The sequence below is a fragment of the Corvus brachyrhynchos genome, unplaced genomic scaffold, assembly GCF_000691975.1.
Source record: "Corvus brachyrhynchos isolate BGI_N302 unplaced genomic scaffold, ASM69197v1 scaffold162, whole genome shotgun sequence".
NCBI lineage: Eukaryota > Metazoa > Chordata > Aves > Passeriformes > Corvidae > Corvus > Corvus brachyrhynchos.
In genome coordinates, this window is record NW_008236696.1 from 930,045 (window position 1) to 934,943 (window position 4,899).

General features: G+C 46.4%; 1 protein-coding gene across 1 annotated transcript in view; it reads right to left on the bottom strand.

Annotated features, from left to right (window-relative positions):
- PLD1 (phospholipase D1) overlaps window positions 1–4,406 on the bottom strand; it is a 74,009-nt gene extending 69,603 nt beyond the window's left edge. The window contains exons 1-2 of the mRNA XM_017726876.1: window positions 4,202–4,406; window positions 2,845–2,923 (exon numbers count right to left, since the gene is read on the bottom strand). The gene's annotated coding sequence lies outside the window, so the exon portion shown is untranslated. The remainder of the gene's footprint in view (window positions 1–2,844; window positions 2,924–4,201) is intronic.
- Window positions 4,407–4,899: the final 493 nt, after the last annotated feature.

Here is a 4,899-nt window from a genome sequence, read left to right on the forward strand (position 1 = left end):
TCCCAAACCAGCCCTTTCCTGGTATTTATGACTCAGCCCAAGTGAGGTTGGATCAGCCACAGGTGAGGCTGGTTGATGCCCCTGTAACACTGTTTTACTCATTGCAGGGCTGGGCTGGCTGCAACTTAAGCAGCTGTGTTTTTTCCAGTTTTAGTAGAAGTTCATAATCTGCTCTGGACATAGAATCATAGAATGGTTCGGGTTGGAAGGGATCATAAAGATCATCCTGTTCCAATTCCTGCCATGGGCAGGGGCACCTTCCACTATCCCAGGTTGCTCCAAGTCCTGTCCAACCTGGCCTTGGACACTTCCACGGATCCAGGGGCAGCCCCAGCTTCTCTGGGCACCCTGTGCCAGGGCCTCCCCATCCTCACAGGGAAGAAATTTTTTTCCTAATAACCAATCTGAATACACTCTCTGCCAATATGAATCTAATCCCCCTTGTCCTGTCACTCCACGCCCTTGTCCAAAGTCCCTCTCCAGCTCTCTTGGAGCCCCTTTAGGCACAGGAAGGGGCTCCAAGGTCTCTCTGGAGCCTTCTCTTCTCCAGGCAGAACTCCCCCAACTGTCTCTAGCCTGGTTCCAGAGCAGAGGTGCTCCAGCCCCCTGATTATCAAGGATATAATACTGCTCTACTCATGTGCCTGTTCTCTGTGTCATTTTCCCCTGATTTTATAACTCTGGGTTCCCATGTTCCCTTGTTTACATTAAAAGCAACAGTTTCTGAATTGAAGTTCCTCCTAATGTTTTATTTTTAAAGTAAGTTTCAAGGGGGGGGGTATGAATTATGCTACTCATTGCATAATTTTGGTATTATCTGGTGAAAATCTCACTTGCTTCTGAGACATGCTGTGCTTCCCAGCATGACACCAACTCTGCATTGCTCTCATGTCTCTGGATCCAGCACTGCTCCAACCTTTCCACTTTCTTTTCCCCCCCTGTTTTACTTAAAGGTATGCAAGTATCTCATCCTCAGAGCCACTGTTTGCTTCTTTCACAATGTTCCATGTTCTTTCTCCTGAGTTTATTTTTCTTGTTAGCTTTAGTAAACACCATTTTTCTTTATTGCTGTTCTGACTGTATATGATCCCATACAGAGAAGGCACTACAAAATCTCTTTCTATAACACACTTATCTTTCTATAGCTACATTTTTCTCTATACTCTTATTTTCTCTTGGCACTAGCTCTGTGATGCTCTGCATCTAAAACAATCTGTCAGCTTACATGTGCCTATAAGTAGTGGGAGTATTTGTTCTTAATATTTTCATTTAAACTCTAGCTTTGTTCCCTCACACTGTTAAAATGCTCAGAATTAGCTCATCACTTTAATATTTGATTATCACAGGAATGAGCTTCTTTGCATTCATTTGCAATATCCCACTTTCCAGGTTCCTCACATCCTTGTTGATACTGTTGGAAAGTTACTCTTGTGAAGTGAAAATGCTTTCTTGGATGTCACCTGAATGCCAGAATCTGAACCAGGCAATGCTGAATTTGACATGAATCCAAACATTGAACCCGTCCTTCATCAGGTAAAGTAAAATCATCATCATTAAAAATGCTTTCACTAAAGACAGGCTTCTTCTTCTAAAGGCTACACTGGTTCAAGGAAACCGTAAATTCTGTGATTCGCCTGACACTGCAGGTCAGACCAGATGATCAGAAGAGATTATTCTGGTATTCATGCTGAAAAACTTACAAATATCCGGACAAACTGCAACTGCATCTAGTAGAGAGATGGTCAGAGAAGATAAGGGAGTTGCTGCTTCTGCTCTTAAATGCTCCAAATTCACCTACAGTCCTTCTGAGACAGCCACTTCTCCCCCAGAGATCAGTAATGCAGCTGCTTTCATGTGTTTTCTTTTTTATCTGAGCTATAAGTTTCAAAACTTTGCTGTTCAAAACTTGGTTAGAAAACTGTACTCGATCCTGCTGGTGATGGAGAGCCAGTGTTTCACCAATGATTACTGTTGCTTTAGTGTCCCCCCAGCTTCTGACTCCTGTAAACCAGAAGTTGACTCCCTCAGAGGAGTTTGGAGAGCCAGAGGCAGCTCCCAGACCTTGCTCCTTCATGTGCTCAGCAGGGAGTGCTTCTGCTGAAGTCCCTGTGCTGGGGCCATGGGTTTTAGCAGCCAGGATGGCTCTGTCCCCTCTGGCCACCACCCTGACTCCCCCAAGGCTGCACACACTGTCTTGCTGGGAGCCCAGGGGCAGGGAGGCCACAGGAAGGAGGATTTTTAAGTGGTGGCGCATTGGATGGATTGCAATAGGAAAAAAATGGGGTTGAATGAGTCATGAGACTTTTAACATACCATGAGCTGGAAAAACCCACTGGACACACCATGGCACCGCACAAAACAGGGAAGGAGAACATGGGATGGAGCAGATCCTAACCCCTAATGCAAGGCCCATGAAGAAAGGTTTCATTTTTCCTGCCAAAAATCCATCAGGAAGCAGAGAAAGCTGGTCTCAAAAAAGTAATTTTACTATTTGCCAAGCACACATACAAAAAAAGCAATCAGAAATGCTGGATGCTGCCTTTCCAGAGTTTAGACCAAACTCAAAGCTGCCATCAGTCCCAGTTCCCCACACTCTGCTCCCAGTTTGCTCAGGCCCTCCACTAAAACCAGTAGCATAATTCTCCATTCCTCTTTTTCTCCCCCCAACTTCCAGTTGTTTTGCACACTTCAAGTAGAACATGTAAAACCAGGCTTTGCCATAGGGTGAAAACTGAGAAAGGAAGGACAAGTGAAAAATAAAATCCACAAAACAATTAAAGAAAGACAGAACCTGACATATGAAGCCCAGGCAGAGTCCAGTTAATCATTTCTGTTTGTACTCACCAGCACAGGAGCTGCACAGCCCTCAGAAGAGCACGGCTGGGGGGTATATTCTCACCTTCCTTTAATTCCATCCATAAATCTGGGAAGAGCAGAGCATTACAAATCTCAGCATGCTGGGCAGATAAAAACACCCAAGTGTACAGCACGTGATGAGTTGCCTTCACGTGGAAGCCTTTCTGAAGGCAGTAACTGGTCCCAAGTGGGGCTGGGATCAGCATGTGCAGCAGGAGGGTCTGTACCGATGTGAATGAAACACCCATTTGTCCAGCTAGCCCATCAGGTCCTCTTTAAGCAGAGGGAAAAGTTAAAGAAAAGACATTGACAAGTTTTGCATTTCACCCAGTTTTTGCACCCCCTTAGCTGCCAATCGGTGTTTCACTGTAGATTTGACAGTTATTAGCAAATACATGAAGAACAGTGACAAACTGGCAAGCCAGTGGCACGCAGCCTCAGAGGTGTCAGTCTTTATTAAACCTACAAATGAAAGTGGCCCTAAGTGCCAGATTCCCATCTCACCCTCTGTCACACTTACTGAGGGAACATAAACCTGACCCAGAACCAGTTCTTCAGCAACTTAATTGTAAGTATCACGTACAGCAGCTGGTAATGCACACCCATAAATGGGCCGCTTGGCTCTTACTTTATTCTTTAACTGTCTTTGCTTTTTAGCTTTCTGGCAGTCCCTAATGCATACCTGAATACTCAGTTCTTTCAGAGAAGCCAGAGGAAGTCACTGCTGGAATTTTCTGGCTCTCCTGCATGTAGGTGGATGACATGAATTTGAGGGGTTTGGTTGGCATCTGCTCCACAGCCCTCAGTTTCCAGCTGAGGACACCAGAGGTTTCTGTGCTCGTAAAGGGGCTGGCATTTATTTGGGGGTCACATCACCATTCCTGGTAGGTCCAGGCAGGTCCTTATGCAAATCACCAGCATTTACTTGGAATTTGCATTAATGTGTAACTGAAAAGCTGCTTCCAAGGATACCTGTTTCCAAGTCTTTGGGTTCTCCCCATAACCAAACATCTCCAGGCTGGTTTAGGGGAGCGGAGGCTGCTGCAGGGTGTGATTCAGAGCTGCACTTCAGTGTTCGGTATTGACTTAATAAACTAAGGGCTGCTGTGAGCAAACTGCCCATCCCAGATCCAAACACCCTTATCTCCTGGCAGCGCTGTTCCTCCCGCATTTAAAGCAAAACTACGCTTTGGAGCCAGGAATGAAATGAAGCCAACGAGGCAGAGGACAACTTCACATCACTTTCTCCTGCTGTCTGTGGAATTCCCAAAATTAGCCATGCCATCATCGAGTACCCCACTGAGCCAGCTCCAGCAAACTCCTGCTCCAGCCAGCCAGCACTTACCTGGATCGGCACTGAATTCCCTCCAAAGCCCCCAGGAACGATGTGAATGCTGCGCTTGGGCATTAATCCATGGGAGACTGTGAGATCCCAGCACTGCGCCGTGGACACAGCTGTCTCTGAAGCCCTTCAGAGAGGACCTGTGAGGCAGCACCGCTGCTCTGGGGCACAGATGCCCCACGAGTGGGTGAAGTGCAGAGATAAGCGGGTGAGGACACGCCAGTGGCAGCGCGGGATCGCCCAGCGCAGCTCCAGCTCCGAGGCGCTTCCTCTTTCCAACGTCACTGGTGTTACACGGAAGGACCAAACAGCAAGTGGTTCATGGCCTTTTTCTTCTTCTTTTATAATAACTAGTGCAATTCTTACTGTTTTAAATGTAAGAAGAAGAGACTTTTTATCTCGGGGGGGAAAAAATGTGTAATATTCCTGCATCTAACCTTATTAAATGGAAAGGAAAAATCTCCTGCAGTTTTCAGAAAACCAGGCAAAGCTAGGACCCTGGCCAGCCATTCTTCATCACTGTTGGTAGATGTGTGCTGTGAGGGCACTCACACTACTTTAAAAGTGGGTGAATAGAGGCAGGCAAGTGAGGGACTGCACAGTGAATGCTGAGGAAAAGGTGCTTCAGGATTGCAAGTGCTGGTGCAAAACACCCAGCCCGGGTACAGCATTCTCCTCTGGTATGAAACCACTGGGGTGTT